General features: G+C 36.8%; 1 protein-coding gene and 1 pseudogene across 3 annotated transcripts in view; both read right to left on the minus strand.

The window, feature by feature from the left end:
* Window positions 1-26,366, minus strand: part of RFX7 (regulatory factor X7) — a 140,202-nt gene that overhangs the window by 112,141 nt on the left and 1,695 nt on the right. The window lies entirely within an intron of this gene.
* LOC106004350 lies at window positions 6,847-11,325 on the minus strand (annotated as a pseudogene).

The following is a 26,366-nucleotide window of genomic DNA, read 5'->3' on the forward strand; positions in this document are numbered from 1 at the left end:
TGACTTACAGGTCCTGGTAGTTAGTTGTTCTCTGAAAAGAGACCTGCCCTGCATATGTGGAGTTCAGTATTCAGCCAAAGAATCCAAGGAACCTGTGGAGATTTCTGAAGCTCCTTCTCTAAACAGTTTGCTCCTTGCCAGTACCCAGCTTCACAAATTCCAGCTCCTTCAGCAGCTACACACTCCAGTCACTGTTTTCTCCACTGCACTAAAGCTCTGGTCTCTCTTTTGGGCTCTCATCCTGAGCTGCAGTTTGGAAAGCCAGTGTGAGCTTACCTCTTGGGTTTTCCTTCTCAAGGATCACTCCCCTATGCTTTGTTATCTAATACTAAGAACACCTCAATTGCTATGGTATTTTATTCAGTTTCATGGCTGATTTTAGAGAAAGGATAAGTTCAATATCCATTACTCCATTATGGCAGGACCTGGAAGTTAAGATGTATCAAAATTAATTTTTAAGTACTTTTAAAGATTATTTTAACATATACTCATTAAAAAAATTTGAGAAATATGAAAATGGAAAAAAACCCAAGACCATATCCAGCAAAGAACTTCTGCTAAGTTCTGGTTCTAATTTTCTTCTAGTTACACTCATATATTTATACACACATATGTATATAAGATCTTTTTTAAAGTTAGGGTAAAATTAGTTTTTTATTTTGCCTTTCCCATTTAACATTGCATGGTGGGCCTTTTCCTAAGTCATTATACTTTAACTGACATCAGAATCTTTTATGGTTACATAATAAAATCTTGATAATAATTTACAAATAATAATAATCATTCTCTTACTGTTGAACATTTAGGTCCCACCATTATAAATGAAGGCTTTGTCTTCAAATATCCATATGATTCACTCTATAATTCAGGTCTTTATACAAATATTACCTTGGTGAGGGCTCCCTGACCAACCTACTTAAAACTGTACTCCTCTCCTCTCCCTGACATACAATTCCTTCTTTCCCTGTTTTGCTTTTTCTTCTTCTGAGAATTTATCATTATGCCACACAGTAGTATATTCATTCTTAATTTATTGCCTTTTTATGTCTCTCTCCAGTAAAATACAGGCTTTATGAAAACACATCTTTTTAAGTAAGTTGTTTACTACTACAACCCCAGAGTTCTAAAAGAATACTTGCCTAATATTAGGTACTTGCCTAATATTAGTTGAATAAATGAATAATTATAATGAATGAATATTAAGGAAAATGACAGTATACAATATGATTTAAGTGAGGCAAAACCAAAAAACTATAGGGAAAAAGAGTCTAAAGAAACATGTATGTTTCATGCAGATAGTGGAAATAAGTTACTTTTTTACATTTTCTATAATGAATATCCTTTGCTTTTACAACGTAAAAAATAAATCTATTTAAAAAGATGGTGCGTTGGGACACCCGGGTGGCTCAGTCAGTTAAGCGGCTGCCTTCGGCTCGGGTCATGATCCCAGCATCCTGGGATCGAGTCCCATATGGGGCTCCTTGCTTGGCGGGGAGCCTGCTTCTCTCTCTGCCTCCACTGCCACTCTGCCTGCCTGTGCTCGCTCGCTCTCTTTCTCTCTCTCTGGCAAATAAATAAATAAAATCTTTAAAAAAAAAAAAAGATGGTGCGTTAAGATTATATATCAAGGGGGGCACCTGGGTGGCTCAGTCGTTAAGCATCTGCCTTCAGCTCAGGTCATGATCCCAGGTTCTGGGCTCGAGCCCCGCATCCGGCTCCCTGCTCAGCAGGAAGCTTGCTTCTCCCTTTCCCACTCCCTCTGCTTGTGTTCCCTCTCTCGCTGTGTCTCTTTCTACCAAATAAATAAATAAAATCTTTAAAAAAAAAAAAAAGATTATATATCAAGGGGCGCCTGGGTGGCTCAGTGGGTTAAGCCTCTGCCTTCAGCTCAGGTCATGATCTCAGGGTCCTGGGATCGAGCCCTGCATCAGGCTTTCTGCTCAGCGTGGAGCCTCTCTGCCTGCCTCTCTGCCTACTTGCCTATCTCTCTCTCTGTGTCAAATAAATAAATAAAATCTTTTAAAAAAGATTATATATCAAATAAGAAATGCATGTGGGTAAAAATGGGTTTCTACATCTTTCTACTAGTGATTCAAACTGTGACAAATCATTATTTAAAATCAACATAAGACTATAAATATTTGCTGACACAGCACTGTGGGAGACACAAAGATGAATAAAACATGGTGACTGCCCACTGGGGGCTCAACATCTACCGGGAAAGACACATACAGGAGAAAATACAGTACACGCAAACTATGACAAATGCTATACTGGTAGTACAAGGTAAAATGGGGTGAAAAACAGTGGAGAGAACATGGTAAGCTGGGGTGACCTAATTATGGTCTTGAAATCTGCCTCTGAATATGCAAAGAGAAGAGGGAAGCATTGCTGCTAAAGGGTAAAGCCAAAGCCAAGGAAAAAAGATGGAAGACTATACACCAGACCTTTAAGAGAACATCAAATACTCCAAAATACTTATCAGGCAACAGATGCAAAGCAAGGATATCCTTCATGAATGGGCAAAAACCTCACTATGTGATACAGCTAGACCTAATACAAATAAAATGTAGTGGGCCACATAGTAAAATGGGACAAGTTGAAGGCATTCACATCGTAATTTTTGTAAAATTTTGTAAACAGCACTGTGCTAGTACATGGGAGAGAAACTGTGTGTAAGAGAAAGGAGGGCAGAGAAGATAAGCTGGAAAGTCCAGCTAGAAAGGAATTAGGAAGTGTTTTCTGTAAGCAATTTCAAAAAATATTTTTAAAAGTTGCTTATTTCAGAAAAACACATACAATTTTTGAAAATCAACCCATGTATTATCAATCCAAGCATTATGGAAAGGCAATATTTTGGTGTGTTTTTATTCCATTCTCTTTTTCTACAATTAGGGTTGTACGTATGTGGTGTGTCTGGCTGTGTGAAACTGTGTGACTATACAGTGATTTTTTTTTCTCATATTCTATCAAAAGAATTTACTCATGTAATGATATACTCTCCTTAAAAATTTTTAATGGCAGCATAAACACAAAAATTTTATTCTGTTCTGATTTGTCATTTAATCTGGACTTCTATATAAGTTAAAAAAGTTTAATACCTAAAAGTGTTTGGTTTTTTATTTTAAGTAGTAAAATCTTTTTTGTTTGAGATGTTTTCTATTACTCCTAAGAGAAAAAAAATATTATGTTCCATCATAGTTTATTTCTAGTTTGTTCTAGTTTTTTTTTCTTAATCATCCCAGTTTTCTTTCACTGAACCGATTATTCATCTGTAATTGTTCTGATGACCTGCTGTTGAGTTGAGGCTCTACATTTATTTCTTTTATCCTTCAAACAGCTAAGCAATTACACTGATAACATTTCTTAAATAATCCTCCTGCTGGTTTGTGATGAACCCTGTAGCATATATTTGTAAAATTAAAATTAATATACATATTATTCATTAATATTACATTAAATATATTATATATAAATAACATAAAACAGTATAAATATAAAATTAAAATACAACTTGATTATGATCCTAAGTTTGGAAAAAGAACATGGAGATGCCTGGGCATGTTAAGCAACTGCCTTCAGCTGAGGTCATGATCCCAGGGTCCTGGGATTGAGCCCCACATAGGGCTCTCTGCTCAGTGGGGAGCCTGCTTCTTCCTGGGCCTGCTGCTCCCCCTGCTTGTACTTGCACGCTCTCTCTGACAAATAAATAAATATCTTAAAAAAAAAAAAAAAAGAACATGAGTGACAGTAACAAACAAGATTTCATCATTAAAGAGTACTTAATGTTCACACTTTTGTATCTGGAACTCAAGGGATGAGCTACAATCCAAAACAACCAAAATACACAAGTCTAAAATATAAAGTTTTATTTGTTTTTTTTAATCTCCCACAATCACTCCAAAGCCCATTCATTTCTTTAAAAGTCATCACAAAGATAAAAACATGTGTAACCTCAGCTATATAATCAAGTAGCAAATACACTGTAGCACGGACATCCAAAACAATTTCCTACAACACTGATTTCTCCAGGTGGATTTTGATTATAGACCTTCACAGTTCATTGTCTACATCTAGAAAAAAACAGTTTTCTAAGCAACATCTAACTTGTTCATACTGCACTGTCAATACTGGAATACACATTCCAACTTACTTAAAAAAACTATTTAAAACCAGGAGGGAGAAGTTATTCTATTATTTAAATACAGCAAGATATAAGTTTGTACTTCTAACCAAATAGAGTATTCATTACATTTTACATCTCACTTCAGGAGTTAGGAATCCCAAAGTGGCCTTTTAGCTTCATTCCTCTCCATCTTCAACTGGTTGGAATTGTATTTGCAGACCAAAGCAAGCAAGCAATCAGCCTAGCACATCCCTTTCCTTCTATTAAACTTGCCTGCTGACTCACACCTTCCCTACAGTACATTATTAAATGATTTTAAGCTCATTACATCTTTTCTTAAACTACCTCATTAGGCTTTCAACTAACCTGATAAGTAGAGAGCTTATAACTTCCAAGATTCCAAATGTGAGAAATGCAGAAGATAAAATTTTGACAAATTACACAAGTAAATTTTTTTTCTTTTGTATTGGGAGAGGGAGACAGGAGACAGAGAAAAAGGTAAAAGGTAGAAAGGATAAGAAAAAGAGAAGAAAACAGAAAAAAAAAGAGATGGAGACAAAATTCAGGGAGACAAACCAGGAAATTTTGAATTATTTACTATAAACACCTTGTATTCTATTAACCTGAACTCTGTGAAGAAATACTTCCCTTCACATTTTACTCGTGTCTTGTTATAGACTAGATGATCCACACTGAACACAAGTTTAGATGTAACAGACTAATGCAGAGAGTCTGCCTAGAGTAATGACTTGAAGGAGAGGTCAAAAAGTGGTAGCTAACTATAAAGATTAAGAGAAAATACAGGTGCAGGCATTCAACATTAGTTATCCAGAGGGAAGTCACCTAGGGAAGGACAGAAAACAAGGAATAGCTGTAGGGTCACAAACAGAAGGTACATGCCCACTTCAGGGGCAGAACTGGAGAAAAAAAGAAAGTGATGAAAGGAACTGAGAAAACTGGGACTTAAATGGACTAGAAGCAAAGATGGAACAAGAAAGTAATAGAGAAAACTATAAATACAGACTCTGTTAATATGTGCCATTTAATACAACAAAAGTAGGACCCTGAAGTAATACATACACTAGTATTCAAGTGTATTCACAGTTTTCCAAACCACCAACCAAAAAACACAAGGGAGCTTTCCTTCTGTCTGGAGATTCTTTTTTTTTTTTTTTTTAAATATTGTATTTATTTATTTGACAGAGATCACAAGTAGGCAGAGAGGCAGGCAGAGAGAGAGGAGGAAGCAAGCTCCCCGCTCAGCAGGGAACCCAATGTAGGACTAGATACCAGGACCCTGAGATCACGACCCGAGCCGAAGGCAGAGGCTTTAACCCACTAAGCCACCCAGGTGCCCCAGTCCTGAGATTCTTCATATCCATTTTTATGTAGGAAAAACTTTCTGGAATTCTCTGGATTTTGTTTTTTAAAACCTTCAAAAATCCCCTAGGAGTGAGAAATAGTGAATAAAACTCTTGAAGAAAACAAAAGTGATCAGAAAGATTTTCTAAAGAACTGAGATGGACATAAAATAAAAGTATTTAGGGGTGCCTAGGTGGCTTAGTCAGTTAAGTGTCTGTCTCTGGCTCAGGTCATGATCCCAAGGTCCTGGGGTCAAGTCCAAAGTTTGGTGTGTGAGTGGGGGGAGTCCCTGCTCAGCAGGGAGCCTGATTCTCCTTCTCCCTCTGCAGCTCCCCCTGCTTATGCTCGCGCGCTCTCTCTCTCTCAAATAAATAAAATCTTTAAAAAAAAGTATTTAGTTAATAGTGCATTCTCTGGAAGTAGCCTTCAAGAAAGAAATCACATCACCCAAAATTAAGCCTTAACGATCACAGCTAAGTACATAGGTTGTCAATATGCCAGCCTTTCCTCTTACTTTATTTTCAACAAGAAGTCAGGCTATACTGGGGCACCTGGGTGGCTCAGTGCGTTAAACCCCCTGCCTTCGGCTCAGGTCATGATCCCAGGGTCCTGGGATAGAGCCCTGCTTTCTCCTCTCTCTCTCTGCCTGCCTGTCTACTTATAATCTCTGTCAAATAAGTAAATAAAGTCTTTAAAAAAAAAAAAAAAAGGAAGAAGAAGTCAGACTATACTGATGTGATATGTCATAATTTTCAGAGGTTAAAAATAAAGAAGTATGGTAGTGACATCACAAAGCTATTTTTTCTCCTCCCCCATGTCACCAGTGAAAAATGATAAAGAATTTTAAGAAATCTCTAGTAAGCACACTGAACATTTCTTTTAAATAAACATATATTAGTACATATACCAATACCACATATACCAGTGAAACCCACCACATTGGGAGAAAAGGATTTTGGGGAGTTTCGGAAAAATGCTGCATACGTCAAGCTAAAAAGAATCCAACAATCTGAGGTTATACATACTAATTTAAATTCTGGTATTTCTCTTTGGTAATGTTGTCTAGTTTAATAAATTACACATTCAAAAAGGTCATCTATAAACAAAAATTTACAATAAAGCTATCTTTTTGTACTGTTGAAAATGGTGTACCGAGAAAAGATTTTTTACTGGTAAAAATAAGTAAGTCTGGGGGCGCCTGGGTGGCTTAGTCAGTTGAGCATTTGCCTTTGGCTCAGGTCCTGATACCCCGGTCCTGGGAACAAGCCCTGATTTGGGCTTCTTGATCAACGGGGAGCCTGCTTCTTCCTCTTCCTCTGCTGCCATTCCCCCTGCTTGTGCTCTCTCTCTGTCAATTAAATAAATAAAAATCTTTTAAAAAATACTAAAGTTTGCTATTTTTATTTATAACTTCTACTATACTTAGTAACTTATAACTTAAACACTACACAAAGGAGTAAACAGTGTTTCATGGGAGGAAGAACAGCAGGAAAAACTGCACCAGACCTGCAACTGACATCTGAAGGAAGTTTGGTAGTTACAGAGTTAGCTCATGCATTCATGCATACGTTCATTCTGCACTAGGGAATCTCTAAGTGAGAGGCATACAATTCCTGTCTTTATGGTGCTGATATTTCAACAAAGGAGACTATAAAAATTTATACAATTATTAAGATTGTGACGTACAGTAACAAGAATTAGAACCTAGGGGGAGACTGATTAAGTTTACCTAACTATGGTAAAGATTCAGGAGACTCTTAGGTCATTTATTCAAAATTCCTGGTGCTTCATTACATTCCAATAGATGTATTCTGAACATTTCATCTCTCTGACAGCAAATCTTTCAAATTTTAGTAACAGCACCTATGATATCGTACTTAATATGTTAAGTATGTCCCTCTAATCAAAGAGCCTAATATGTTACATAATCTTTTATTATCACAGATCTACTTAAAATGGTAAGTTATGTTTATTACAAAAAGTACTCTTTAAAATCTTTTAGAAAACAAAGAAAAGTATAAAAAAATGAAATCATTCATAGCTAACTGCAACACCCTGAGTCCACCACTTACTGATATAAAAGTAATACCTCATCTTTTACATGCAAACACACACACACACACACACACACACACACACCCCAGTGTAAATTGTCAGTGACCCAGCATAGCCTAGTCTCACTGTTTTTAGCCCTTGCCCCTCTAGTTTCTTCTCCACACAGCAACCTGGTGAGCCTTTTAAAACACCAGTTAGGTCATGTTACTCCTCTGCTCAAAGCCTTCCAAGAGCTCCCACCTCACCCTGAAAAAGAACCTAAATTTTAGTGCTCACTAGACCTGCAAGGCCCGACACAAATCCACCTCTCCTCTACTTCTGACTTCACTGCTGCACTCCCGTGCACGCCCCACACTCTGACCACTCCAGGGCCTCCTTGCGGCAGCCTTTTCACCTTTGCATCTGCTGTTCCCTCTCTGCCTGGATAACTCTTTCTCAAATGTCATGGTCTCCTCTGCACAGTACAGTAATATAAGAACAAAGAAGTAATCATAGTAACAGATGGTGTGTTAAAGAGAAAAAGTTCTTTGAATTTATTGTGGTTAAAAAGTAACAGCCAACATTTATCAAGTTCTCACCATGTGCCAGATTCTACACTAAGTGTTTTATATGAGTTATCTCTTTTAATCTTCACCACTTACGTTACAAGGTAAGCACTATTACTATTTCCATTTTACTGATAATGGAACCAACTTCTAAAAGTTATGTTGACCTGGGTAGCAAACCCAGACAACTAATTTCAGAATGCATTTTTAATGATTGTAGTGGGCTGTCTCTTTGTGATTCTGATTATTTTTTCACTTTAAAACTATTAAATATGTAAGTTTTTTTAAAAATAAAAGTTACTCTAAGTTTTATGTTTAGCAGAGAAATTTCCTAACCATCTTACAGAAAATCAATTTAGGAAAGTACAAGTATTTCACTGGTTCAAAATATGTTACAGAAGAAAGTAATAGCTGACATGTTAGGTTCTATAATTACAAACACATAAAACTGAAATGTCAGAAAATAATGTGTGCCATAGTAAGACTTAAGTATTTGACCAGTTATGATGAAGCTTAAGGCAATATTGAGACAATTCATTTTTTTTTTTTAGCAGTAAGCATCTAAATAGAAGAAAACGTTTAAACATATCTAAATCAAAGACTGCCCCACAAAGGATAAAGGCAAGGAAAAACCAAAGAGAAAAAGAATTGAGTAATTACAACTTCATCTTTTGAATTTCTACAAATCCGCATTCTCTTGTTAAGTCTCAATAACATGTAAAACAAAAACACTACACTGTAACGGCTCCTGCTGCCTTTGAAACTTCAGAATTATGAGTCGATAAATAACCTTTCCAATTCGAATCAATCCAGCCAATATAATTCACTTTTCAACTGCTTTAAAAAAAAAATCAAATAGACTTAAAATTAGATCATAATAATGACTACACAACTTCCAAAATATACTAAAAACCACTGAACTATATGTTTAAAGCAAGCAAATGTAATGGTATATAAATTAACTCATTAATACTGCTTAAAAAATGTACATAACAATGCTCAATAATTTCTTGTAAAGATATTTCTAAACAGAGAAAATTAAACAGTTTATACACAAAACATGGCCATTTTCGAGGGTGTGGAGAAAAACACATACCCTGTTGGTGGAATGCAAACTGGTGCAACCATGGTGGAGGTTCCTCAAAAAGTTAAAAATAAAACTACCCTCCAATCCAGCAATTGCACTAATGGGTATTTACCCAAAGGATACAAAAGCACTCATTCAAAGGCATACATGTACTCCCTACGCTTACAGCAGTGTTATCTACAATAGCCTAGCTATGGAAGCAGACCATGTGTCCATCAATTGATGAACAGGTAAAGAATATGTGGTGTATATATAATGGATTATTATTATTCAGCCATAAAAAAGAATGAAACCTTGCCATTTGCAATGACGTGGATGGAGCTAGAGAGTATTACGCTAAGTAACATAAGTCAGTTAGAAACAAATAGCACATGATTCCATCTGTATGTGTAATTTAAGAAAACAAAACAAAGAAGCAAAGGGAAAAAAAGAGACACAAGCCAAGAGAAAGACTAACTACTGACAACAGACTGATGGTTATCAGAGAGGAGGTGGGTAGGGGGCTAGGTAAAATAGGTGATGGGGATTAAGGACTACACTTGTGATGAGCATTGGGTGATGTATGAAACTGTTCAATTACTGTACTTTACACCTGAAACTAATATTAACTAGCCAGAATTTTAAAAAAAAAAAATTTTTAAACCCCACAAAAATGCCATTTTCCTGAGCTCTTTATAATTTATCTCATCATTTACTTGCAACTTTTAAGTTCTCAAATTCAGTGTTACAACATACTGGTGAAGAATGTTACACAGAACTGGTTACTAAATTATAAAGCACCAAAGTGTGAAGGGTATACCTGTAGACAACATATAGTTGTCTTGCTTTGTCTCCCCCCAACTTTTATAAACCCATTATTTTCCATCAACCTTAAGTCCATTTTCATTCTCTCTGTAGAAGAGGAGCTTAAGGCCACTCAGTGGTTGTTCCTATACATTCAGTGGCCTGAGAAGCAGAAGTTACAGCCCTGTTTTCAGTGGTAGCTAAGTGTTCCAGTCTTGGGTAGGGGGGCAGAAAGGGGGCCTCTGCATGCCTCCACAACCAGTCTGTGACTCCAGGTTGAGTCACTGTGAACTCAGGACCTGGAGCCATCCAATCACCCCGAAATTCCTCTTGGTTACAGCCTTTGCAGCAGTGGCCTGCTCTTCCTCTTCAATCTCTTCAGGATCTCTGTAGAAGTAGAGATCGGGCGCAACCTTCTAGGAGCCCTCATGGGCAATGGTGCCACCCATGTGCCAAACTTCTGGGGCAGCAGCCACCACATTAGTCCGAGTGAGCTCCCTTGCTGTTGTGCAAGGGATGGCAATGTCCATTGGCACAGAGGAGTGTATGCACAGAGCAATGGTAGGCAAGTTAACACAGGACACCTCAGTGGGAGGCCGGTGGTCAGCCCTGGGATCAGTAACCACCATAAGTCTCAGCTCACATAAGGTTGCCTGGATCTGGTTAGTGAAGGTTCTAGGAGGGGACAGCAACACAAGTGGCTCCAATGGCAGCAGCAAAACTTCAGCACAGCTAATTGGCCAATATTCCCAGATGACAGGACACTGACATCAGCTGGGTTTTCAATGGCAACAATGGCATGAAAGGCCTGCAGAAGCTTCTTTCAGGTTCTTTTCAGATTTATAATGTGGATGCCATCATTTTTCCTTCTGTAGATGTTCTGTTCCATTTGGAAGTCCAGGCTGGTGTCACCTAAGTGGTGACAAGGAATGACAAGTGCTGCAAGGAATTTGAGGACATCTTCCTCCCTCATTTGCAGGCTACTAAAGGTTCTGGACATGTTCAAAGTTTCCCTTGAAGTTATGAGGGGAAACCCTGAATAACATTGTGTGGATCTCTCCCTGGGTAAAGCAGAAACAGTTGTTTTGGTTTTCCAATCTACTCTAACAGTCTCTTTCAACTGGTGTTTTTTGAACATGCACACCTGAACTGGTTATTGGTATAGCTGGATTAATATGTACCCTATTTTAACTATTTACTATACATTGCCCTTTTTCTTTGTTTTCTATTTTTTTTGTCTTCTCTATTTCTGCCTTCTCTGGTTTTATTTGAACATCTTTTATGATTCTATTATCTCTACACTTTTAGCATACCAATTACACTTCCTTTTAAAATCTTTTTAGTGGTTACCATACAGTTTGCAATATACTTTTTTTTTTTTTTTTTAAAGATTTTATTTGTTTATTTGACAGAGAGAAATCACAAGTAGATGGAGAGGCAGGCAGAGAGAGAGAGAGAGGGAAGCAGGCTCTCTGCTGAGCAGAGAGCCCGATGCGGGACTCGATCCCAGGACTCTGAGATCATGACCTGAGCCGAAGGCAGCGGCTTAACCCACTGAGCCACCCAGGCGCCCCTGCAATATACTTTTATGACTAATCCAAGTCCACTTTCAGAACAACAATATACCACTTCAGTTACTGTAAGTACTTTTTTTTTTTAATTTTTTTTTTTTAAGATTTTTATTTATTTATTTGACAGAGAGAGATCACAAGTAGGTGGAGAGGCAGGCAGAGAGAGAGAGAGAGAGAAGCAGGCTCTCCGCTGAGCAGAGAACCCGACATGGGACTCGATCCCAGGATCCTGAGATCATGACCTGAGCCGAAGGCAGTGGCTTAACCCACTGAGGCACCCAGGTGCCCCACTGTAAGTACTTTTAATTTAAGAGTATTCCCAACTCTTCCTTTCTGTCCCTTATAACTTCACTGTCATTAATTTCACTGACCTATAAGCTATAATCCCAAATACATTATTTTTAACAACCTATTATCTGTTAGATCAATTAAATATAAGAAAAAGAAAAGGATTCATCTTCATTTATTCCTTTTCACTCCTTCATGTAGATTTAACTTTCTGACCTACATTATTTTCCCTCTCTTTCAAGAACTTTCAACGTCTCTTGCAAAGCAGGTCTACTAGTTACACATTCCATCAAGTTTTGTCTGTTTGACAAGTTTTTATTCCTCCTTCACTTCTAAAGGATAATTTCGCTAGATACAGAATTCTAGGTTGGTGATTTTCTTCTTTCAACTCTAAATACTTTTCTCTCTCCTTCCTTGCTTGGTTTCTGAAGAGAAAGCTGATACAATTCTTAACCTTGTTCCTCAAGCAGCTTCTTTCAAGATTTTAACTTTGTCTTTAATTTTTAGCAGATTGGACACAGTATACATAGGGGCAGATCTTTTTGTTTTTATTTATTCTGCTTGGTATCTCTGAGCTTCCTGGATCGTAGTTTGGGGTCTTTAATTTTGGAAAATTCCCACCTACTAAACTTCAAATACTTCTGGTTCTTTTCTCTCTTTGCCTTCTGACATCCCAGTTATGCATATGTTACAACTTTTCTAACTGTTACACAGTTCTTGGATACTATGTTCCAACTTTTTCATTTTTTTTTCTTTGCATTTTAGTTGTGGAAGTTTCTATTGCTATATCTTCATGCCCACCAATTCTTCAGTCACGGCCAGTTCTATTAATGGGCCCAACAAAGGCATTCTTCATTTGTTATAGTGTTTTTGATTTCTAGCATTTCCTATGTATTATTTCTTAGAGATTCCATGTCTCTGCTTACATTACCCATCCATTCTTAGATTATGTCTACTTTTTCCATTAGAGCCTTTAGCATATTAATCATAATTTTAAATCCACAGGATGTTAATTCCAAAATCTATGTCACATAGATTTTGTCACATAGTTCTTACACTTCATTTACCTCTTCAGATTGTGGCGGGTTTTTTGTCTGTAAGCATGACTTGTAATCTTTTGTTGAAAGCCAGATATAATATTGGATAAAAGGAATTAGGTAGACAGCACTTTAGTGTGAGTTTTATGTTTATCGACTAGGAGTTAGGCTGTGTTTATTGTTTGCTGTAGCTGTGGGGTCTAAGGCTAAAATTTTTTCTAATGTCCTCGGTTTTTGTCTCCTATGTTCACCTTCGGAATCCCTAGAGACTCTTTAAATAAGGTGTGAGGCTTACAGTTGTTTTAGAAGCCCTACTGACACGGTGGTAAAGTTGGAGAGAAGCATTGTACTGTCTTATGGTTAGTCTCAGTCCTTTAGAGAGTCTATGTTGGGTATTTCCCTTCCCCCAGGTCAAGTAGGCATTGGCAGAGCCCATGCTGGTTAGATACTTTCCAGATACTACTCTGGTAAAATACTTTTCCTTGAAACAGGCTTTGTTAAAGAGAACAGAGAGCTCTGGTTATATTTCAAAATGATTACTCTTCTCCTCCTCCCTCCTTGGCCCCACCTGCAAATTCCCCACCCCCTGAAATCCTCCCTCACTATGGAGGCAGTTAAAGATTTTTCTCTGATCCTCACAGGGAGAACCTGGTAGGGCTCCTGAAGTAAGGCTCAGAAAAGTGAGTGCCCCACACCCCAAGACTCAGCCTTCCTGGTTTTCAACTCTCAAGCTAGCCCACCCAGAGCCTCCAGCAGTTAATTCATTAATTAAGCTTAAAGTGTTCCTACCTACACTGACTTCAGTTGCAGGGCTTCTACTCCTAGACTTCTGCCACCTATAAGCTTTGATTCTCTGTTATCTGCCTATCCCAGGTTTTGCAGGCAGCAGTTTGCCTTGAGACCTCAATTCTCTGATGCATCTAAGAACTGTTGATTTTCAGTTTGTTCACCTTTCTTCATGTTGGGATGACAGAAATGGGGACTTCCAAGCTCTCTATGTGTCACACCAGAAATGATAAGTCAATATACTTTATTATTATCATAGGAGCTAAGGTAAGTCTATCCCTGGAATACAACTCTTTTTGCATTCTAATTTGCTTTACACATAATCCTGGGGTTACCTAAGGGAGAATTATAAGACAATTAATATCAAGCCGGGGACTGCCATCCACTGTTTGTCAATAAAAGGGAGTTAAAGAAAACTTTAACTCCCTTTTATTGAAAGTTTTCTTTAACTCCCTTTTATTGACAGCCATTGAAAACCATTACTTTATTGAAAACCATTACTTTATTCTTTAAGTAGTTTGGAATACAGAGGTCCACAAACTACTGCACAAAGGCCAAATCCTGCCAGTAATGGAAAAATCCAGCCATTCATTCATTTGTTCACACACTCACGTGCACGCACACACACACACACACACACACACACACACACGTTGTCTTGGCTACTTTCTTGATAACAATGGCAGAGTAGAGTAGTTGCAACAGAGAGCCTATGTCCTACAAAGCCTGAAGTATTTACCATCGGGCCCTTCAAAGTAGAAGCTTGCTGGCCCTGGGTTATATATCCCATACTTTCTGGCACAAGTGATCTCTGATATTTTGTGTGCGTGTGTGTCTGTTTGTCTTTTAATTGTTGACTAAGGCTGAGTGCAATGATGAATATGCACTATTTAATTTTTATTTATCAATTCATCTATCAATTCATCAGGCCCCAACATTTTGGCCAAGAAGGCCTACCAAGAGTGGCTGTTGGTGGCAGAGATCACCAACACCTGCTTCGAGGCCTCCAACCAGATGGTCAAGTGTGACTTTCGCCATGGCAAATACATGGCCTGCTACATGCTGTACCATGGGGAAGTAGTGCCCAAGGACGTAAATGCCACCATTGCCACTACTGCAACTATCAAGACTAAGTGCACCATCCAGTTTGCAGACTGGTGTCCTACAGGTTTCAAGGTTGGCTTTAAATACCAGCCCCCCCACAGTGGTGCCCGGGGGGCGGGGGGTGTCACCTGGCCAATGTGCAGGGGCCATCTGCATGCTGAGCAACACCACAGCCATCGCCGAGGCCTGGGCCTGCCTCGACCACAAGTTTGACCTGATATACTCAGACAGCTGAGTACATATGACCTGATGTACTCAGAAACTCAGGTTGCAAATAATAAAAAGGTTGTATTTAAGTTGAGGGTTTAGTGACCTTTTAGATTTAATCCACAATTTACAATTACTGAGATTAAACAGAATCTCAATTCCTGAGATTGAATATACAATTCCTGATTTTAATATACAATTTCTGAGATTAAAGAATCCAGTTTAGTGAAAATCTTTTGCAGCACAGTGTAAATAATGGTATTAACAATTACATCCAAATACTAAAAGATTAAAATAAAGGAGTTATTAACTCTACCTGGGGTACTCAAGGGTTGAGAATACTAAAATTCTGCCACAGAAGACTATGGCTTACTATTCCTTAGTAGAACATACACTCTCTAAGCAAGGGATTCTCAAACTTCTGTGTTAGAATCACCTGAAGGGCTAGTAAAACAAAGACTGCTGGATCCGCCCCCAGAGTTTCTACTGCAGTAAATCTGAGGAGCCTCAAAATTTACATTTCTAACAAGTTCCAAGGTGATACTAGTATGATGCTAACACAGAGAACAACATTCTAAAAAACCAAACAGCATCATATAAATACAATTTTAAAGCTGAAAGGGTCTTTTAAGAACTAGTTGAATCCTCTGAAAGAAAGAACATCAGGCTAAACAAAGAAACAAGTCTCTATGTAGAAAGATCCAACAGACTGTTACCTATTTTATGAATCTGAAACACTCTGGGCCTTCAGAACTGCTTTCCTATTTTACTCATTCCCTTTTTACTTCCCCAATCAATCCACCTCCCTCAGTTAGTTATCTACCCTAACTCACAGGTTTCCTTTGCCGTCTTCAGGCTTTGGCCATGACTCAACAAGTTATCTTTGCCTTGGGTTTTGCCTCCTAAAATAAGTAGGTCAAACCCTCCACCAGAACCAAACTTTAAAGTAGCTATCTCCAGGTCAATGTTAAGGGGTTCTTCAAAATTCCAACTTTATCTCTTGAGAACTAGGTTGGAATGCAGATTTAGCCCACAAACCCTGACTAAATACTACTGTATACTCATTCATAAAAGGTTACTAAACTATGTATCAGTCATTTGCTCAGTATTTTTAAAATGAAGGACACAGTGGCTCTCACTTGGGAGGTAAATTATTTTTTAATAATATATTTATGGTAAAAAAAATTGATTAGTAGTACTGAAACTCTAAATAAATGATTACTTCAGTTTCACCAATGCAATTTTTTAAAAAAATCAGCCACTGTCAGTCCTCCATTCTGTAAAAAACAGCATGAATTTAATAACTTATTTGGGGAGAAAATTACCACATCAAATGTATCAAATACAGAAACATTAATATGTAGAAAAAAATCAAGTGTTTCTAAGAATGCAGTAGACAAAAATAGTATTTACTAGTACTTACTGCTAGATGATTAACAAAAATGCAAAAGGTGTTGACCCTAGCTTAAAAGAACTTGCTGTTTATTAGAACAGCATAGGACAAAAATTTAAGTGATTAAGTGCTTAATTGTAAGACATCACTATACAGTTTGAGGTCAAGAAAAGGCCCTAGACTACAGTAGCTAAAGAATGTTTTATAGTACAATGATCTGAACTATGACTTCAAAAATGGTTAAAACACGACTAAGCATGGGCGCCTAGGTGGCTCAGTGGGTTAAGCCTCTGCCTTCAGCTCAGGTCATGATCTCAGGGTCCTGGGATGGAGCCCTGCATTGGGCTCTCTGCTCAGCGGGGAGACTGCTTCCTCCTCTCTCTCTGCCTACCTCTCTGCCTACTTGTGATCTCTGTCTGTCAAATAAATAAATAAAATCTTTGAAACAAAAACAAAAACAAAAACAAAAACCATGACTAAGCAGGATTTGGATACAGGCAAGTAGAGATTCCAGAAAAGATATAAAGCAGGACTAAAAGGAGCACCATAAATTTTAAGGCAGACACTGAAGTGCTTGCCTGACAGGAGTTGAATACTGGTGAACAGAAAGAAAGCGGGTGGGACTGATTATATGGGGCTAGATTGCCCAGGCCTTTGAAACCTGACAGAAATCTTTAGATAACAATATGGTGGGCAAGGTGAAATTAGTACAGGTTATTTGAAGGAGACTACATGGAAAAGGATTTTTTGGAAGACTTATTTTGGCTGTAATATACAGCATAGTCCAGTGAAGGGAAAGGCCAGGGACAAAGAGCAACTATGGTGCCACTGTAATAATCCAGAGATGGTAAAGCACTAAACTATGATCCTGGCAGAGGAAACAGAGAGAGTAGAAGACAGGGAGAAACGTAAGTACTTGACACTACAAACTTGACAACTTGTTAAAATTTTGGGCACAGGGATAAGAGAGAAAAGTCCATTATGAAACCAATATTGCTAGCCTGATGGAATGAAGGAACAGGTGCTATCTACTACACAAAGAAGTAAATTAGCTAAAAATGAAAGCCAACTGAGGTAGCAAGGACTATGGCACAGAAGGATTACTGTGAAAATGCCAAGTTTAAAATGGCAGTGGTAGCCACCTGTATTCTAGCAAGTGTATCAGTAGATGCGATTAGAGTTGTCTGGTCAGCCCATCTATTTCTGATTTTGGCAAAGAAGTGAACACAGAAAAAAAAAGGTGGCTGAAAAGTGTCTCGATATTCAAAATTAAAGCGCATGTAGAGGAAAGCTGCAGGGAAAATAAAATGTTCATCAGAAATAAGATCCATGAAAACAGGGATCTTGCATCTTTGCCCATGGAACCCCCAATGCCTGGCAAAGTAGCGGACAAAGGCAGCTCTCAAAAAGGAATGAATGAGAATTCCCAAACTGCAAAGGAATCACAGTAACAAGAAGAGTGGAAGACAAAATGAAAGCTAACGACTGAAAAAGGCCACTGAGTTGGCAAGAAGAACAGGAAGCCAGACTGCAAGAGTCAAAAAGGACAAGAGCAGAGAGAAGATCTAGCAGAGTGGGGGTGGTGAGCTGATAGACAGATGGCATCTAAAAGGAAGAGCAGCAGGGTAGACAAAGCATTATTTTACTTGTTTGGATTTTTCTAAACTCAAAATAATGCCTGCTCATTCAGGAAAATTTTGAGAATATACTAAGGGGGGGGCATACATTTGCTCCACCCCCCAAGTGCAAAACCAGTTAATACTTTTAAAAATGTATGTTCACTTATTCCACTCATATATATGAGTGGCCTTACATATAGGATCAGAGGGGAGGGAAATGAGCAAGCAAAACAGTAAAACCAGGGGTGAGATTAGCTAGCAACGGTTACCATGTTTCTTAAATCTTTTCTTAGTGGACAAAAAAAATAGTACTTCTCTGCTTTATATTTTATTATCAAATAAGGGTTTTTGCATTGTTAACTGTTTATATTATTATTATAAAATGAGTATTTACATTCTTCATTCACTTACCTAATGACTTTTTTTCTTAGCCTATGAATGAGCTCTTTAGGTCACTGAAAGATCAAGTCTTTAGTGCAAAAACTTTTCTCCAAGGTTGTTTGCTGCTGCTTTAAGGAAGTCATTAGCATGTATAAAGTCACAGGAAGGGTGCCTGGGCGGCTCAGTGGGTTAAGCTCGCTGCCTTCAGCTCAGGTCATGATCTCAGGGTCCTGGGATCGAGTCCCGCATCGGGCTCTCTGCTCAGCAGGGAGCCTGCTTCCCTCTCTCTCTGCCTGCCTCTCCATCTACTCGTGATTTCTCTCTGTCAAATAAATAAATAAAATATTTAAAAAATAAAAAAATAAAAGTCACAGGAAAAGTAACCTGTGGAAAAGAATAGTTTGGTGATGCTGACAGAAAGGGTATGTATTAGAACAAATTCCCTAAATATATGGACAGGGATGAATCCAAAGGGGAAAACAAACTTCATCCTATAATGGGAAAACACACAAATACAGATGCTAAGACAGAGAAGCAAGAATAAGACTAAGTGAGGTATATAAGCAACCCCACATATAGTAATATTCTAAATCTCGTCATGAAGTGGCCATTATTCAGAGTCAACTCAGGGTACACAGCCTTCTTCTAAAACTAACAGAGCATTTCCTAGTCCTCTGCTCCAGTTCTCAACATGCCTATCCTCTTCTTCCCTATTATTACTTTATATTCTTTCTTCTACCTTTGCATTTAGATGAGAAAACTGTGATTGGTGGAAACCCCACTCCCCAATCAAGCAAATTTTGACCTAAGCTATTATCTTCCCGTAATTATTCTCATTACAGGCAAGGCTTACTGTCATCAACAACCGTGACTTTAATTCCTGCTAGTGGGAATAAAGATTTCCCAGTAAGCATACCATTAAGTGCATCTGGATCAACAGCCATTTTTGTTAAAGACACCATCCTGGGGGCGCCTGGGTGGCTCAGTGGGTTAAGCCGCTGCCTTCGGCTCGGGTCATGATCTCGGGGTCCTGGGATCGAGTTCCGCATCGGGCTCTCTGCTCAGCAAGGAGCCTGCTTCTCTCTCTCTCTCTCTCTCTCTCTCTCTGCCTGCCTCTCCATCTACTGTCAAATAAATAAATAAATAAATCTTTAAAAAAAAAAAAAAAGACACCATCCTGAATTTTGCCAATAAGAATATTATATCCTACTGAATCCCTCTCTCATCTATTTTTTTTTAAAGATTTTATTTATTTATTTGACAGAGATCACAAGCAGGCATAGAAGCAGGCAGAGAGAGAGGAGGAAGCAGACTCACTGCTGAGCAGAGAGCCCGATGTGGGGCTCGATCCCAGGACCCCAGGATCATGACCTGAGCCAAAAGCAGAGGCTTTAAACCACTGAGCCACCCAGGTGCCCCTCTCATCTATTTTTTAATACCATCAACTATACCAGACTATCACTGCATTCAACAAAATCTTACTTTTGTTAAATTCTACTGATGATGCATGCAACTACTACACAAGGAATGAATGTTTTAAATGCAGAGTAGTGTTCATTACTTTTTCATTATCCTGTGCCTGTATATACTAGATATTAAAATAAAGGTATATGGAATTCAGTTTTTCTTGACCACTTGACTCTGTAAATTCAGGATTAGTTCTTGATCTTCTCACTTCTTTGAAATGTATATGTACAGAATTTGGCCAAATACAGATTGTTAATGTCTCCTGCTTCAGAAAAAGGGATCATGCCTGTAATAATCTGACAATTATATTTTAGATCACAGTTTGCTTACATACATGTGCAATTAAAAGATCTAATAACTGCAATCAAATAAGCAAAGTGATTCACTTAAATTAACTGAAGCATCTTGTTCAAATACATTTTCCTAGGAGCTCAGAAGCACCCACTTTACTTCAAGCAAGATGCCACTGAAATGATACTCTTATCCAACTGAATTTTTAAAATTTCATACCTACTGCAAAAACAATGGCATGTACTTGGCTACCCCACATAAGTAAAATATTTTACTATCATTTTGTAAATTACTTATTATGCAGTGATTGTTTTGTTTCAGGTAGAGTCAGTCTCTGACTTCCTATGACCTTCACATATTAAAAAAGGAGAATTTAAATTCAGTACAAATTAAGTAAAACAGGCTCATCTCTGGTAAGGCCAGCCTAAATCACTGAAAAAAGTTAATTTACACAACTCAGATCATTGTTCTTTGAGAGCTGAGAAAAATTTCACAAAAACAGTAGCAATATGAATTAAACCTTGAAGTTAAACCCTTGGATCCACAGGAAAAAAAGAAAGGTTTTTAAAGTAGTAGGTAGAGACTAGAACAGGGATAAGCAGAGAAACAAGATAATAAAAGAAAAAAAAATGGGTTAGTGCAAACTGCAGTAGTCACTTAATGCAGTAATCCCCTGTTCTCATCTTGTAGCTACTTGGTAGTACAAGGTAATCAAAGAAGGAAAGCCACAGATAAAAAACAAACAAACAAACAAACAAAACAGCCAAGTACTAAGAAAGCCTAAGTGCTCCCATGCTTGGTTTGTATCTTAAAATGAGGCCTCACAAAATGCAACACCATAGCCCTAGAGACTAATACCTTCCAGGATACCAATATTTCACTTCTATCTCCATGCCTTGGTAGGTATCACTAATCAGATTTAGCATGAAAATTCACACCAATTTGCTAATCCTGTGTTGGAATGAATGTATGCTAGTTGAAACCTTGCTATCTAAACTCGGACTGTGAATGGGTTCAGGTAAAAAAAAAATTTTATTTTTTATTATTATTATTTTTTTAGATAAGGCTATTTGGAGGACATGGTATTTCACACCATATGGAGTCTGGCATAACAGACTGGAATCTGTTACTCTGACCTCTCACTCTTTGAATTCAGAAACCAGACTCAAGTAGCAAAGAATATCTATATGTTTTCAGTTTGTTCTTAGATATGAGGAATATAAAACCACCTCCCACACAACTTTTCATAATATACATAGGACCTATTATAATAGATGTCTGATAAAGATAGGCATAATTAACCAAACCTAGTTGTTTTCTATTTCCTCTTATAAGGAGGAGATATTATAGTCCATAAACAGAGAAAACTAAGAGTCTCAAGAAAAAAAAATCATGTTTTAAAGTTTCTATTCATATTGGCTAAGTATTACTCGTAGTCAGCAATCAAATGCATTAAGGCCTCAGAGCTTATTGTTCCTTATTTATAATCCTGCCCAGGACAGGAAGATCCTTCCTCCTCCTTATGGTCCATGCTGCTCATCTTAACCTGAACTCTAAGAACCTTTAATAAAGCAGAAGAGAAAGCAACTAAATACACAGAGACTGGTGGAAAAAAAGGCACTGGGTAAGTAAGACTTGCCTAGTTCTGTCAGAGATATGGAATAACCATCTTATTGTCTTGTTCCTCAATAGGTATAAAAACTGTCATAATTACACATTAAAAAGTCTACCATGGATGAAGAGAAAAAGTTGTGAGGTTCAACCCTACACTAAATTATTCTGAAAATACAGCTTTCTTATTTACATACCCAAACTGACAATATAAACTCTACTACTGCCTTTAAATATACATTATTACAATAGGAAAAATCTCCTATGTGAGTTGCTTTTAAGTATTGAGAACCTCTTTAGAAGCAAAACAAAACAAGCACACAAATAGTCCCCCTAGGGTTATCTCTCAACTAAACTCCCCAACAAGAATTGCTGCATAGACTGGCACGGCTCTTAGAATATTTTAAATGTAATACATGCTCAATAAATATTTGCAAACTGCATCTCACATAACAGAAATCTTGCACTAAGGTAACAAGAAGTGCATAACACCTTCAGATTGTCCTCCTGGGCTAACACCCAAGGAAACACAGACAAATCCTAACAATTCGTCCATTGAAAATGTTCTTTTGATTGCCTGTGATTAGTTAATTCTATTAGTCTTTCACTGTGGTTATGGTATGTTTTATTACTGCTGTCAATATTAATTTAATAACAGAGTCATAGAAAGTTAAGCTAAAGGAACTTCCAAGGTCATCTAGTATAAACCTTTCATTTTACAGACAAGGAAACGAAGGTCTACTTTTCTCACAATGAACACTTTGGCACTTGCCACTTCTTTCCCTGGTTTCGGGACTGAAGAAAAAAGAGTTTTATTGCACTTTTTTGCTTAGGTTAATATTACAAGGCTAACATTACAAGAGAATGGCATTCCGCAAATGCCAGTCTCTAACATAGCACTTTGTATACAGCAGAGTACCGGAGAGTACTTATACATTGTTCTTGCTTAGTTCAAATTTGAGCAAATGACAATGCTCATTTTACTTATTTTCATTTGTACAATTTTAGTGTGCAACATTGTTTTTCTAATATAAAAAGCAATGTGACACAAGTTTTTACTCAAAGCATTCTTTCCTAACAGATAAAACACTTCTCTATCTTTTCCACTACTGTGAAGTTCATTTCCCCTAATAATACCAAAAACAAATAGTGAGATAGAACCAAATCAGTTTTGCACAGAACATTCAAGACACCTCCCAGTGGGGAGAGCAAATTGGTAAATTATTTATATATACACACATCCATTACCTAAGGGCTAAACATTAGGCCAGAAAATACAGGGGCTTCAAATTGCTTAACTTGCCTTCCTGGTCAAGAGGGAAGACAATTCGATTAGTTTCAAATCACAGAGGAGAGCAAGGAACTGCCTTCTTTCTGGAATCACAAACAGTCAGTGTTGGGATGCAACCATCACAGCTGGCCTCAATATAGACAAACAAAAGCACCCTTGCTGTGCCTGGTATGGAAGACAGGCTAAACTCAAGGCAAGCAGCATGTTCAACCAACTAATCAAAAGTATATGAAAGCCAGCTAATGTACTAGTCAGTCTCTAATTTTAACACAAAATGAGGATCAGGGACTTCTGGTTAAAATAAACTCTGAAGTTGTAAGCTTTACAATAAATGTTTCCCACTGCAGGAGAAGGAACAATAACTATTTCTCAGACACAGCTAATAAATGCCCTGACCCAGAACCAAGGACAAAATGGAACTGCTGAGTTCTAGTATACGGGAAAGAATCAGATCTAATATGGTATCACCATGTAAACCTTTTGGATCATCATACTTTGCTCATTGTAACTTATAAATAAGAAAGTAAAACAAAACTGCTGAATCTAGGTTTAAATTAAAATTTAAAAAACATCCAAATGGTCTGCATACATAATTCCATTTTATAATTTTAAGTCTAAAATGTATGAGATTTTTAAGTCTATATGACTTACAGGACTGAATAAAGACAAGGAACTCGCCATGGCACAGCTTCTAAGGTCTGATAATGAAAGAGAAGAATCCTAGCTTTCCTGTCATTCAATTTATCTGTTTCCAAAAAGTGGGTACAACAATGATACATCGTACAGGACTGTTTAAGAAATGGCTTATACAGTCTTACTTACAAATAAAGGCTTATATAAATAAAAATAACAATTGATAATTTAAGAATCCCTGAATTCATCTGTTGAGGAAATACAGTATTAGAATATTTTCTACCATAAAACATCAAGGTTTCTTCTGAATTTCTAGACAAAGGTTTGTTGTTTATGTTACGGCCTAATTACAAATATGTTAATCACTCCCACCCATGAAAGCATGATTATTTTTATAACTAATCATAGACAGATACCAAATGTAATTTTTTCTATCCTATTTTTTCCATAGCAATTTTATTCTATCAGGGTTTCAAGTAAAACTGCTTTAAAATGGAAAAGAAAGCACTTAGTATACACATACATATATGTAAACTAAATATAAATTTTCTTTTTTCTCTTTTAAACAATGAAGATACTGGAGATAAGAGGAAAGAAAAACACGTTTTGGTATTCTTTTCTTAAGTAATTGCAATGTAAGTTCAAGAAGTTTGCAGTGAGGTTAGTTATGGCTGTTTTAGGTTGCTAGTTTTCTTTTTAAAATGAAAATTTTATATTAGAATCTATTGTTTAGAAAAGATAGCATTTTCATAGCACTTTCTGTATTAAAATGTATCTCCTAAATAAATCTCCCTTCAAAGTACTATTAAGTGATTTGGACCTTGTGTCTGGAGTGGGAATAAGGAAGGTCAAGAATAGTGCAGGCTTGTTAACTTGGATTTAAGTTGATGATATTCATAAAAATATTATACAAATACTACAACACTATCAAGTTGACAGTATCTTTATTTCCTGGAACTACCTTAAAAATTATAAATTGTATTTCCAATTCTTATGAAAGATAGTTTCTGTTCTCATTAGATACCATGATTTCAACTTTGAACACTTCACCTTTTTACCCCCAAAGCCTAATTTAATGCTTGAAATTACAATGGACATACTTTTATCAAACAGCATTTTAGTTTTTTAATAAACAGAATAAATTATGATCTGAAATAATAAATAACTCATCTAGCTTAAAGACCTGCCTCACATACTATATGTATATATTTGTTGAATAGGAAGACAAGTACAGACTTGTTTGTGATCTGCAAGTTAATAATTTAGAAACTATGATCAACCTAAATGCAAAACCCTTTTGATAATTTTTAAATGCCACATTTTGGTTTAATGTCATTTTAAATTCTCATTAGTAATGATACTAAAGGAGTACAAAACTGATCTCTCAGAGCATTATCAATTTATAAAATAAATAATAAAAAGATACTGTTCCCTCACAAAATGTGAAATGAGATACCTAAAGAACTATAATCTTATCTATTAAAGATGGTTTTAAATTTAGCATATATACACTAATTCAAAGGAGGTGGTGGTGAAGGAGCTTTCACTTTTTAGTGTCTTTATTTTAGAGTCACTTGATGAATAATATAAACCTAGTCTTGTAGAGCAGGAGCTATGAGACTATATATTAATTATACTCACTAATGTTGTTTATGATCCACTAATGTTGTTTATTCCAAAGTTCTAAATACAATATAAAGAAATCATTTTTGCAAATAGGAGTTCTGCACTTGAAAATTAAACACTAGTAAGTGTGCCATTACAATTTTTAAAATAAAGATATAAAATTATATATTTAGGGATTAAGGTGTTTGTTGCCTGCTATTTCTTTCTGAGCAAGTAGCAAAAAATGAACTGAACTTCAGGACAAGTTTTTCCTCACATTAGAGTCAGGGCAGTCAAGTTGTAATGAATATGTGTAAATATAAATTATCAATGAAAGAATAATTAAATCACATGACTTACCAAAAAGAGCACTCATTATTATTCAGTCAGTTGGCTATACAATCTACTCCTATATTAAAAATATGAAGTGGAGTTTTCTTTCCCCTATTGTTCTCATATTAAGTTAAAATATACATTACTAATTCAACTTTTAAAATGTGCCTTTCTTAAAAGATTTAGTCCTTTAATTTTGGATGTCCCTTACCTTAAATGTAAAAACCAAATTGTTTAAAGCCATTCAATGATGACTGAATATAACACTATATTACATCAAGTTAAGGGGGGGGGAACCCCTACTGATTTCAGGAAACCTTGATGGTAAGCAGAAGATTAACAATCTCTCCCTTTAAATAGAAGCTTTTAAGAGGGCGTGAGGGTATCCATCAAAGAATAAAGGCTTCTCTTGGTCTCTGTTTCACACATACATGGAAGACAATCTTACTTAGCTGACCTATTCAAGTTGCCAAAACATGACTATTGATTGTGAAAGCCAAAAAAATTCTCCTTCAAAATATCTAAAGTTCATCTTAAAATTAAAACTGAAAGCAAAATACTCAACTGCCAATTACTGTGTAGTAAGAAACTATTAAAGCCTGCACTGACCTACTTCATATTAGCATCATGACAATATGGATGTATGCCAAGAAATCATAAAAATTACTACATAACAAACCTTAATTTTATATTTAAAAATTGTCACTGTTTTTAAATGTCTAAATATTGTACTGCAATGCTTTCATGATGCATTTATTTTAAAACTGCAATGAAAGTAAGGGGTTTTGATA

Source organism: Mustela putorius, unplaced genomic scaffold (assembly GCF_011764305.1).
Source record: "Mustela putorius furo isolate JIRA1106 unplaced genomic scaffold, ASM1176430v1.1 tig00003896_pilon_pilon_pilon, whole genome shotgun sequence".
Taxonomy (NCBI): Eukaryota; Metazoa; Chordata; class Mammalia; order Carnivora; family Mustelidae; genus Mustela; species Mustela putorius.